This window comes from Schistocerca cancellata, chromosome 4 (assembly GCF_023864275.1).
Source record: "Schistocerca cancellata isolate TAMUIC-IGC-003103 chromosome 4, iqSchCanc2.1, whole genome shotgun sequence".
Taxonomy (NCBI): Eukaryota; Metazoa; Arthropoda; class Insecta; order Orthoptera; family Acrididae; genus Schistocerca; species Schistocerca cancellata.
In genome coordinates this window covers 184,732,766-184,745,254 of record NC_064629.1, presented here as the reverse complement: position 1 = coordinate 184,745,254, position 12,489 = coordinate 184,732,766, and positions in this window count along the sequence as shown.

Sequence of the window (12,489 nt, the reverse complement as noted above, 5' to 3'; positions counted from 1 at the left end):
AATTGCTACACCACGAAGATGACGTGCTACAGACGCGAAATTTAACCGACAGGAAGAAGATGCTGTGATATGGAAATGATTAGCTTTTCAGAGCATTCACACAAGGTTGGTGCCGGTGGCGACACCTACAACTTGCTGACATGAGGAAAGTTTCCAACCGATTTCTCATACACAAACAGCAGTTGATCGGTGTTGCCTGGTGAAACGTTGTTGTGATGTCTCGTGTAAGGAGGAGAAATGCGTACCATCACGCTCCCGACTTTGATAAAGGTCGGATTGTAGCCTATCGCGATTGCGACATTGCTGCTTACGTTGGTCGAGATCCAATGACTGTTAGCAGAGTATGGAATCGGTGGGTTCAGGAGGGTAATACGGAACACCGTACTGGATCCCAGCGGCCTCGTATCACTAGCAGTCGAGATGACAGGCATCTTATCCGGATTGCTGTAACGGATCGTGCAGGCACCTCTCGATCCCTGAGTCAACAGATGGGTACGTTTGCGAGACAACAACCATCTGCACGAACAGTTCGACGACGTTTGCAGCAGCATGGACTATCAGCTCGGAGACCATGGCTGTGGTTACCCTTGACGCTGCATCACTGACAGGAGCGCCTGCGATGGTGTACTCAACGACGAACCTGGGTGCACGAATGGCAAAACGTCTTTTTTTTGGATGAATCCAGGTTCTGTTTACAGCATCATCATGGTCGCGTCCGTGTTTGGACTACATCGCGGTGAACGCACATTGGAAGCGTGTAATCGTCATCGCCATACTGGCGTATCACCCGGCATGATGGTATGGGGTGCCATTGGTTATATGTGTAGGTCACCGCTTGTTCGCATTGACGGCACTTTGAACAGTGGACGTTACATGTAAGATGTGTTACGACCCGTGGCTCTACCCTTCATTCGATCCCTGCGAAACCCTACATTTCAGCAGGCTAATACACGACCGCATGTTGCAGGTCCTGTACGGGCCTTTCTGGATACAGAAAATGTTCGACTGCTGCCCTGGCCAGCACGTTCTCCAGATCTGCCACCAACTGAAGACCTCTGGTCAATGGTGGCCGAACAACTGGCTCGTCACAATACGCCAGTCACTACTCCTGCTGAACTGTGGTATCGTGTTGAAGCTGCATGGGCAGCTGTACCTGTACACGCCATCCAAGCTCTGTTTGACTCAATGGCCAGGCGTATCAAGGCCGTTATTACGGCCAGAGGTGGTTGTTCTGGGTACTGATTTCTCAAATTTCGTGAAAATGTAATCACATGTCAGTTGTAGTATAATATATTTGTGCAATGAATACCCGTTTATCATCTGCATTTCTTCTTGGTGTAGCAATTTTGATGGCCAGTAGTGTAGCTTCACTAAGATGATGTACGCAGCTCTGAGTCAGCTGCGTCCATGATATGTTTCCTAACGAAACGTGCATCGCCAGTAATAATAATGAACTGGATATACGCTGTCAGGGGAGGCTGCATTATTTTTTTCCGTCTCAGTGTGTGTGGACTGACAAACGCATGTATAACAGGCCGCCTCCGTCGTCGTCTGGACCGCGGTCGGAGACGAATCAGACTGTCTGACCGTGCTTCACCCTGTTGTGCCCCATCCCCACTAGGAGCAGCCTATATAAGCCAGAACATGACGCTATTTCGATCATTTATGTCTATTCCTTAACTTAGTTCAGTGCCGTTATTACTGAATGTTCAACTATCTATGTATGTGCGCTCATAGCAGTTGATGTCTGTTCTTCTTCTTGGACAGACTTTGGTCACTTCTGAATTCTTACGAGTTAGGGGCGTTTGTGCAAACGATTGGGGCTCCACCAGACTGCAGCTGGGCCACAGCTGATTCCTGTGACGGTAAGTACTTGCTGTCCTCTCACCTCTCTGTTATCAGAAATAATAATAATAATAATAATAATAATAATAATAACTGGTGCCGGTCACATATAAAATCCTATCGAAAGTTCTCTTGAATAGATTATAAGAACAAGCCGACCCACAAATAGGAGAATACCAGGCTGGTTTTCGCAAGGGGCGATCATGCATAGAACAGATCTGGAATATGAAAATGATTCTCCAGATGAGAAACACCCGAAGCACAGTGGTCACTTTTGTAGATTTTAAAAAGGCCTACGACTCAATAGACAGAGTAGTGCTCTGCAACACGCTGGAAGAATTGACAGAAAGACAAGAGCAACCATTCGGCAAACACTAACTGACACAGTCTCCTAGGTTAAATTTATGGGGAATATTTCTGAACCATTTGAAATCTAAACTGGAGTGCGACAGGGTGACGGACATGGGGAAAAGAAGTCAAAGGAATCCAAATTGGCATTAGAAAAGATAACAGATTCATTGTGAAGTGTTTAGCTTTTGCAGAAGACTTTGCAATCCTCACAAATAATAGAAAAGAAGCCACTAACGCCACGAAATTGCACAAAGAACTGGCCTGAAAATTTCGTATGAGAAAACCCAGTACATAGAAAGTGTGCCACAAGACAAATTGCCTATGGTGACAACCCATGGAAAAATCGTACAAGTACCACATTTTAAGTACATGGGAGAAATCATCCAGCCATCAATGATCAACCTAAAGGCCAATGTGGAAAGAATAAAAAACTACAGAAAGCATATAAACCCACATGGAACTATTATAACAAAAAGTCCATATCCATTAACGGAAAACTGAGGCACTACAACACTGTCGTACTTCCGGAGGCACTGTATGCATCTGAAACAACACAAATAGGTGGGAAAACTAAAATCAAAGAAATACAGAAACAAGAAAGGAAAATTCTGAGGAAAATTTTTGGCTCGATACAAGAGCAAGGAATCTGGAAGAAGAGACCAACATCAGAATTATATAAATACACAGACAAGATTACGAATACAATAAGGGAAAGAAGAATGTAGTTCTACGGAAATATCCACAGGATGAATGAAAACAGAATTTAAAAGCGAATTCTTAAAGCCATCAACTCAGGGAAGGGAAAACAAAATGGATAAAAGAAGTTGAAGAGGACCTCAGAGAAGCACATATAACAGTAAACGATGCAGAAGAAAGAACTGAATTCAGGAACATCGTCAAAAAACATAAATTTGACACCACAACACAGAAGAGACCATGATGCAAATGGACAGCGGAGCGAAAGAAACAACACAGTGAACACACGAAGAAAATTTGGGCTCAGAAAAAACATAAACAGTCATCATAAAGGAATTTAAGTTCAAACGCTCTCTTTAAATGGGAATAATCAAAAATAATAATAATGATAGTGTTACCGCTGCAGCTGACACACTTGTGGCTTACATGCAGTATTATTCGGTGATTGGGCCCTGAGCCTGACGAGATGGCTATGGAGCTCATAGTCATCGATTTGATTTCGTCCAGTCCACCAGCGATGGATTAATGAGCAGGAGAATCATAAGCACTTAATATTTTTATATGAAACCGTTATTACTATTGACTGCCACTGATGGTACTAATGCGAACGTGTCTTTCTTTTCTCAGATACGCAAACCTCCAACTGTGAGCCGCTTACGTCCAACGTATTAGTGACAGGGCTATCGTCTCTCTTTCTTGACGCTAATACCCAATTTTCGTCAGTCATGGAGTACGACGCCAGTCTTTGATGGCTCCATTCGTTAGTCTTTTTTTCACGTTCTTTTTTTCTTTTTTTTCTCTTCTACCTCCCCTTTTCCCTCTTCTACTTCGACCTTATTACACTACTGGCCATTAAAATTGCTACACCACGAAGATGACGTGCTACAGACACGAAATTTAACCGACAGGAAGAAGATGCTGTGAGATGCAAATGATTAGCTTTTCAGAGCATTCACACAAGGTTGGCACCGGTGGCGACACCTACAACGTGCTGACATGAGGAAAGTTTTCAGCCGATTTCTCATACACAAACAGCAGTTGACCGGCACTGCCTCGTGAAACGTTGTTGTGATGCCTCGTGTAAGGAGGAGAAATGCGTACCATCACGTTCCCGACTTTGATAAAGGTCGGATTCTAGCCTATCGCGATTGCGGTTTATCGTATCGCGACACTGCTGCTCGCGTTGGTCGAGATCCAGTGACTGTTAGCAGAATATGGAATTGGTGGGTTCAGGAGGGTAATACGGAACGCCGTGCTGGATCCCAACGGCCTCATATCACAAGCAGTCGAGATGACAGGCATCTTATCCGCATGGCTGTAACTGATCGTGCAGCCACGTCTCGATTCCCGAGTCAACAGATGGGGACGTTTGCAGGACAACAACCATCTGCATGAACAGTTCGACGACGTTTGCAGCAGCACGGACTATCAGCTCGGAGACCATGGTTGCGGTTACCCTTGACGCTGCATCACAGACAGAGGCGCTTGCTATGGTGTACTCAACTACGAACCTGGGAGCACGAATGGTAAAACGTCATTTTTTCGGATGAATCCAGGTTCTGTTTACGAGGGGGGTCATCTCGCAGGATTCATAGATAGGATCAATCAGGACAGCCTTAGCTGCAGTGATCGAAGGCCCTCTGGATGGGGAATGCTGTGTGGCCAAAGCGGTGGGAAAGTGAAGGCCTCCTCCTTTCACCTGACTCGCCAGTAAGTTGGCCTCAGATGCAGCCACTGCCGCCACCGCACCTAAAGCTGCCAACTCGGAGACGGACTGACGACCTGGCTATGCCACCAACATCGCGAGGAGGATGCGCCGTGGTCTTGGTGCGTCGGCACACTTGCCGCAGCTGTCGATTTCACGGGACGGCTATCTCGCAACGTCTGCACACACGCCACAGTCGTCAACTTTGTGAGACTGCGGTCTCATGGCGCAATCATTGACCTCACAGACTGTGGGTCTGGCTGCAGTAGATCAGCGTCACGGGGGGTTGGTGATCTCACGGTGCCGGCATGATACCCACAGCCATCGACTTCGTGTGTTAGTGGTAATACTCTCTCTCACAACGCCGGCACGGCGCCTTGGGCTCCACTATCTGATCGGTGGGCGGCTGCCACCTAGAACGTCAGCAAATGCGGCGTACGGATCTCGCATTGCAGGAATCGCCTGTAATATCACCGGTTCTCGTGAAAAATGTGTTTTCCCTTCAACAAGTTGTGATGAAAAGTAACGTCACACAACAACAGCAGTCAATGCAGACATGTTCGCAAAAATATGGGACGAATTTTACTATCGTTTATATGTTTGTCGAGGGTTCACTGGGGGGAACTTTGAACATTTGTAAAATGTAGATGAAGACTTGGATCCTAAACGTAAGTAGTAGGGAGATGACAGCACGACCACAATTTTGATATCAAATTGATATGCAAATTATTTAAATTGATTAATTAATTACCCCCACCCACCCACCACGCCCCCCCCCCCCAACCACAGATGACGTCATGCGTTTTAGTCAGCCTGCACTTGGGTCGCAGCCCCTTCTTACTCCCCCTCCCCCTTCCCCACCTAGCCTATTCGCTGGAATTTGGAATTTTGACAGGAATTTCTTTGCCCTGGGCTCTGCTGACGACCTACCTCACCTCCCACCCGGGAATGCGTTTTTTATGTTCGTGTTTCGACAACTGGCTGTAAAGCAGGTGGGACATGTCTTTGATCCATACATAATGCTGTATATCGCCTTTAGGGAAGAGTAGTATATTTTCATGAGGATCACACTCACCTTCATATTTCGAAAAATGGAGTGGTCCAACTACAGTATGCTTGTCCTACTCATCTGGATTGCTTTTGCGTTTCTTCTTCAATCCATAAACGTAAACTGATATTCTGGGATTGTGCCTCAAATTTTTGTATGTCCTGAATCTTTACAGAGAACTCGATATCATTAAAATTATAGCCTCTTGGGATTTTATTGGTTCAAAAATGGTTCAAATGGCTCTGAGCACTATGGGACTTAACATCTATGGTCATCAGTCCCCTAGAACTTAGAACTACTTAAACATAACTAACCTAAGGACATCACACAACACCCAGGGATTTTATTCTATGGTACACTGTATGTTGTGTGCTCGTGATGGTATCTGAAATGGTAATTTCTTTCGTATACCAGGATTGACCATGCAAACCAAGCGTTATCCTTTTCATTTTGAATGTTAATACAAGCCTGCTTGTTCTTAATATCCTTAGTGAGTTTGATATAACTGGAACCTCCATTTAACAGATCATAGACATGAATATGGATTCGAGGTGTGGTATCTGCTTTAGCTGATATTTTTATTTCTATCTCAGAAAACTGGGCCAGTATAGCACCCAAGTTGTACTCATGATACCAATTGACGATTGATGTACGCTGAAATATAACGTCATTATCACCCCAAATGTAGTGCTAGTGCAGTCTTTTCTCCTTAGCAGCACCCTGCTGTCAGTTGACAGCAGAGTACTGCATTGCACCTAATGGAACTATATCTCTGATATCTAGGGCTTTGAGGAGGTCTGCCTCAAGCACTGGGAGGCATGCTTCTATAAACCTGACTGGGTCACGATAATCTCCAGCAGAATTCTCAATTCTAGTAAACGAGATATGCCCCTCAAAGGCCCTAGCAGGGCAGAGTATTCCAGAGGGGTCATGACACCACTAATCTGATATCATTCACTATCAGGATGGGATAGAGCACTACCGGTAGCCACAGGTTCATTATCATTAATACTACAACTAGGAGAGGACTGTGTCCAACCAGTGGATGAGGGCGCTGGGTAAGAGGCACCTTCAGGGGGGATGGGTATGCACCGAGGCATGCATACCTTTCGTTGCCAGCGAGGGTGGACAGCCAGATCACACTAGGAGGATATGGCGGCGCTGATCTCCTGTGGTAACACCCAGGCTGTGGTGAGGGCGTTCGTTAATGCTGCTGCATGCTGGGGCAGTCACCAGCGCCAGCCTAGGGTGTGGGAGATCGTTGCTCTGACTAAACCACCCATGGACGCCTCTCACGCGGCAATGGGCAGCGGTTTGCATGGTGATGCATGTCGCTCAGGTCAGTATTTGGTACCTGCCCCCACAACCACCAGTATAGGTGCATGTGCCATAGCAAGCTGTTGTCATGGCGGTGTTGGTGGCACCTCTGTAACATACCAATGATGGAAAGAATTGAGTACAATGATCATGATTTTTTAAAATATGTGCTGAAAATAAATAACAATAAAGTACATCAGCATTCCAGAATAATAATTATATGTTTTAACGATGGTGGTCAGATTATAATCACCTTTTACGCTCTGAGTCCCAAGATTGAGCAGTTCAGTCGATCTTTCTATTAGTTCTGCCACCCAGTCAAATATCTCCATCTCCTATTCCAGAAAGGAGAGATCACACTGCCTTTCAGCAGCCACCATCTCACCCTCCCACTCTGGTATTTCACCCTCGCTGGAATTGTTGTTCTTGTGGAGCCACCAGTTCATCATATGGAAGCCGTCTAGAACAAAATACTGATTATAAGAAACAACAACAACAAAACATTTGTACTTTCAGCGAGATATTAATTATACATAAGCAGCGCGGTTCCGAACTGAAGTGCCTGGAACCGCTCGGCCACAGCGGCCTGCTAGTAGTTATCTTACCATCCCCACTTCGGCCATGTATATACCTTCGGACTAGCTGAGCAGATCATCGGCACGATTAGGCTGTGCATCGACGTCCTCTGTGTGTCGGTGTCTCCTCTGGGTCGCCGTCGTATTTCTGACGCAATTACCATCGTCGCAGCCAGGCTGTGAACCAGCAACTGATGTCTGACTGCCTAGCCATCCTGCTGCTATCTCTCTGTCGCCATCTCCACACTAGCGTGTGCTGGGAATCCTGACATGGCCTCACGCTCCGAGATATGGACTGAGGTCCTTCCGACTATGTGCTGATGGGGTCCGACGCCGTCAGATGCAGTTCCGCAACCATTGATCAAGAGATCACCATCACTGGCAGCACTGCACTCTCCCACTGGCCTGGCCACCAGCTTGCATCGCTCTGACCACCCAGCATCCTGATACAGCAACAGCAAGCCATGGGAATGTGCTCACAGTGAGGCTACTTGCCTTCAGGGCCTGTAGGCGAGTTTGGATCCGGGGTTCAGCTCCCATCGCCTGACATCTGCTTTGTGCAGGCACGCTGCACTGCATCAGTTTATGGATAACAATAAAGAACTTTGACAACATCTAGCTGTCTTCATCATCTATGCCTCCGTTCACCTTCAGCAGAGGACCGATTGCCCACTCCATTCCATTTGATACTTTTTGCATTTGGCGTCAGAAGAAGATCTTTTGGTAGCTAAATTGGTTGCCCACAGGAAGACAGCAATGGCAGTGATTCAACAGCAATGGAATGGCACGTATGGAGACAGAGTACTTATGGAAACTGCAGTGGAGATGCTGTGCGTGCGACAGTAGCAAATGTAAGTAGCAACAAGTGTGTGTCTTATACCATTTCTAGAGTGCTTGTGTCTTTGGGATAATCCTCTCCCAGTTTCTTGCTTCGCCCCAGTACGTCAAGGTAGACTCAGTCATGGTACCTGGGACGGGACTGAGGGATGAACCAATGACACCAGATGCACGCAGCCAATAATTTACATGTGCACGCAGCCCAGCGCGCCGAATAGCGCTGTATGGAGGATGATGTACTATTGGGTTCCTAATTTTAATGCACTGCTGTTCTATGAGAAACAATATAATATTAATAACTTTAATTGTACATTATGCTCTATTTTATGCCTTTACGTAATTGTTACATAACAGATTTGTTCTAGGTCTTACCACAAAAAAATGGTTCAAATGGCTCTGAGCACTATGGGACTTAACATCTGAGGTCATCAGTCCCCTAGAACTTAGAACTACTTAAACCTAACTAACCTAAGGACATCACACACATCCATGCCCGAGGCAGGATTCGAACCTGCGACCGTAGCAGTCGCGCGGTTCTGGACTGAAGCGCCTAGAACCGCTCGGCCACCGCGGTGTCTTGCCACAAATAAGTAAATATAACACATAGGTTAAACGTTCGTGACCATGCTCTGAATGCAGATCCGATGCAATTTTGACAATCGCCTTCAATGGTACAGACTGTGCGGTGATGGCAGAAGAGGAGATACGCGATTCTGAATGTGAAAACAATAATGGGCATACATGCGAATTTGTTGTGTGGAGGTTTGGTTATTCACCATAAGGATACTGAACCCCCATAGACGGTTATCATTAAAGAGGTAAAGGTTAACGCCGCTGCAGTGTTTGTCCAAAGTCCCAAGAAATTCCCATGTCAATATCACAGGGAATCCTATCTGTCATATGTTTCGGTCCAACGGATAATGAAGGACTCTTTCGTGGCAGTAATTGCGGAGGAGTGCACACTCGCATCGATGGTCTGTTAGGAATGCTGGAATCTGACTATTGTTCTGGCGTAACCACAAACGCCAGAACGAAGACGCGTGATGCAAGACCAGAGAAGGTGGTGAGGAAACGGCGACCAGTGGTGCGCGGAATTGGAGCGCGCCGCGCCAGGAGCGCCCCTTGCAACAAGTGCATATAAAAGGCACTCCTGCTAACCTCAGCCAAAGAACGGGTCGGAGCAACACCGACTCAAAGGAAGGCCGCGGCGCTTGTTGGTGACGTCACGTCAGCTAGGCACGGCGAACGCCTGGTCTGTTGCAGGCAGAAATACCTGGGCGTGCTTATCACTATAAATCTCTTATTTTTGGACAAAATGTTTGGTATTGTTTTGGATTCTGCAGTTTTATTTAGAGGAAAGATTTTCTTACTATCGTAAAGCTACAAATGAATATCATAGTTCTGTATTACTGTTACTGAATCCTGTTGAAACAAACGTAGATCAATATGAGAAGATGCTTTGCCCCATTGCGAGCTTCGGAAATTTTACTTTCAAGTAACTATATTTACTTGATGCATCTTGTTATCGAAACTTACCCCAACCCCATTACGATGAACTCGTTTCTTTTATTTATTTATTTATTTTCGTTTGATATCGTCACTAGAAATATGAACTAATTTACGTGTGTAAATGTCCAACTGTTGCCAGTCATTAGATTACAGTCGTTTTCAACGAAAGGAATTCTAAACAGGAAACAAAATAGCTTCATACATCGAAAATACTGCTGAGCTTAAACTTTTTTAAACATGCACATTAGAAAAGATAAATATTCCCCTCTTGCTACTGAAAGGAGAAGCTTAATAAGATAAAAAAAATTTTAGTTGATAAAACAAGTATCTCTCTTTTGCCTCTTCTTCTGTCCCCCACCCTCACCCCCAACGTGTACAATCGCAAGACATTTCATTAACATTCAGTGCTCCTCACCCCATAGGCAACCAAGATACCTAAAGAAGAGCACCAATATATTCACAGTTTTTTGTAAAAGCAGCCCAGTACAAACGTAACTTCCTCAGATTTACAAATAAGGTAAAGAAGCACGAATTCTGTTGCTGCTGCACCATGAAGTTGTGTTTGTATGTCAATCCTTAAAACAGGTGGAAATTTAAGTTCAGGAGTACACTCTTTGTTAAGAAGTGTAATGAATTGCACAATTAATTGATTGCAGAAATCTCTCAGAACAATGTGTGTTGGTCAACTACCGCCAATAGTTTCACATTTTCCTGTGTCAGAGAGGGAGACACCACCATTATGAGTATACCTGCAACAGACCTGGCGTTTGCCGTGCCTAGCTGACGTGACGTCACGAACAAGCGCCGAGGCCTTCCTTTGAGTCGGTGTTGGTCGGAATCCCGTAGTGTTCACTGCACATTTCCTTGCAATTGTGCGCGTAGGTCTTTCGTTACGTTCACGAGTATTCTCTACAGTGTTGTGTTGTCGTTTCATACGACGTGATTTGTTACCGCCTTCTTAGGCGTTGTTTTTGGTGTGCGTGTTTTTCGGCGTTTTTGTGGATACCACTGGTTATGGATAACTCCCAGCCCTCGAGGCCGCAGCTCGACGACCTGTCCACCACCGTGCGTGGCACTGTGGGGCCTATCGTGCTGCTGGTAGCTCCCATACTACCGCCTCCCAACGGGCTAAGGATCGCACGCGGCGGGCTGACGGCCAAAGGCTCCGGGCACCTCCGGCACTGACAACGATTTAAGTGTGCCTCTCCCGCACCCTTATATGCGGGACCGCTCGTCGTCGTCGACTGACAGTTCACCTGGTCTCCTGGTGGTTGACCTCTCACCTGCTGGCTGTCCTTCCCTGTCGAATGAGACACCTGCTGTAACTCACCTCCAATTGGATGCACCTCTCTGGGTTGCTCTATCCGCTTTCTGTCACCAACCAGATGGGCCTTCTGAGACCGTCACCCCTGTCCGATCATGCTGTCACCGGATATCGTACTGCTTGTCCGCTCATGCTCATCTTAACAGTGATGGCTCCGGTTCGGATGCCTCCCTTCCCAGGGAAGCCGCACCTGCTACGGCCATGGACGTGGGTCCCGCGGCTGATTTCTCCTCTCAGGCTGCGCCGTCAACCCCACCACACCACCACCAATTTGGGGCCCCATTGAGTGCTGCTGCATCTACTCCATCTACGCGGCCTGACAGGCCTTCCGTTGTGTTGTAGAAAAGTAAAGAGTTGGAAATGTGGAATATTGTCAAAGTTTCGTTGCCTATGCCGAGAGCCAGAGGCAGTAGGTTAGCCAAGAGGTAAGAGGATTGCACATGTATCGGAATGTGTCGTCACGCAGGGGCAGTGGCCTGGTTACACACAACAGGCGAGAGAGAATTGCTTACCACGCGGGTTTGAGTAGAGTGTAAGTCAGAGGTATAAATGGTTCAAATGGCTCTGAGCACTATGGGACTTAACATCTATGGTCATCAGTCCCCTAGAACTTAGAACTACTTAAACCTAACTAACCTAAGGACATCACACAACACCCAGTCATCACGAGGCAGAGAAAACCCCTGACCCCGCCAGGAATCGAACCCGGGAACCCGGGCGTGGGAAGCGAGAACGCTACCGTGCGACCACAAGCTGCGGACGACAGAGGTATAGCGTAGGCTGTACTGCATTTCATAACTTCGCGTAAATCTGCCATAACGACACGTAACTCTGTCACAAGAACACCTAAGGGGCGAGTACGATAGGTAAATCAGCAGTATAAGTGGAACGAATGCATTCATTAAAAACGAGCATGACGTCAGGACGTCGCTCATGCTTCCTTTAAATACGCCAGCTTTGATAGCAACAAGGCATTCGCAGTTAGACTTGCAGTTAGATGTGTACTGGGACCCTGCGTAGCGCTCAGCTCGGTGATCGACATGTTAATCTTTATTAAGGAGATGTTGCAGTAAGGGCGGCCCATCCAGCAGTAGACATGATGGGACAGTACCAGGTCTGGTCCTCTCTGCTGCCGCTGTCAATCATCAACCCAGGTGCCTCCACCCCTGCAAGACTTCGCCTATTTCCCCCTCATTTGGGGCCAACCTGAGGTTCCTCCGATGGTGGCTGTTCAGACTCCAACTGCAATTGCAACACAGGAGCCCCCTTCGGTTCCATCCCA